Below are 1,259 nucleotides of genomic sequence, written 5' to 3' on the forward strand. Positions count from 1 at the left end.
TATATTTTAAGATACTTGTTTCACTATAATGTATATCATTCTAACATAAATTTAGATATATGTATATATTTCTGAGGACAAATATTCTCTAAAAATATACTATTCTACACATAACATTTATATATAGAGAGAGAAGACAGATATATATATAGAGAGAGAGAAGACAGACTCGCTCTAAAAATTTTATGCTACTATTTTTCACCTTTTTCATTTCAAAGATATACAGTCAATTTTTCTAAAAATTTCCCAGAATAAAATAACTAATATTTCAATAGAAAGTAGAGTTTATTACTTTCAAGGGAATTTTAGATATACACATGATATTATAGTAACATTTACAGTATATTACTTGAAAAGGTTCTGCCCAAACTCTTAAATATTTGATTGTAGTTAGGGGAAGAGAGGAAGTTAATTCATACTGATTAGGAAATTGCAATGTTTCAAAAAATCTATTCCATAATTTGTTATAAGCACATAGTCAAACTACCTGATATGGTTTAGGTTTTTTGTTTATTTGTTCAAAATTTCAATATGAATTCATGCACAGTGGTAACATTAAAATTATTAATCAAAAGACAAATAATAAAATCATAGACACATATCCGATGTTCAATAATTAGCACTTATGTTGCTAATAATAATTTTGATGGGTAGGATGATGACCACAGTGTAGCCTGATAATGACGATGTTGTGATTGAAAAGGAAAAAAAAATACGTAGATATCTTTGAAGCTGGATTTCCCACATTGAATGCATAGTTATAAACAGCGTTGGATTACATACAATAAGAATAAGAGGAGGAGGGCTGGGAAGGTGGCTCAGTGGCAGAGTACTGGCCTTGTCTACATGAGGCTCTGGGTTTGATTCCTCAGCACCATATAAGCAGAAAAAGCGGGAAGTGGCACTGTTGCTCAAGTGGTAGAGTGCATTGAGCGAAGAGCTGAGGGACAGTGCCAGGCCAAGAGTCCAGGCCCCATGACGAACCAAACAAAACAAAACAAAACAAAACAGAATAACAAAAGGAGAGTTTGAATATCAAGAATTACAATCACATAAACAGGTACAGGCAGTAAAAACCCTAATGTTATTCCAGCAGTCTTTCTAATGTATATACACTCACTGTTCTTGGTGGTATTATTTTCTTATAAATAAAATCGTTTATTTCCACATTTTGATGGACTAAGATGTAGGTTTCAACTTAGTGTGATTAGTTCAAATAACACTCTCATATAGATACCATTCAATAAATAATGTTTACA

The sequence above is a fragment of the Dipodomys merriami genome, unplaced genomic scaffold (assembly GCF_024711535.1).
Source record: "Dipodomys merriami isolate MVZ:Mamm:240054 unplaced genomic scaffold, mDipMer1.0.p SCAF_1765, whole genome shotgun sequence".
Taxonomy (NCBI): Eukaryota; Metazoa; Chordata; class Mammalia; order Rodentia; family Heteromyidae; genus Dipodomys; species Dipodomys merriami.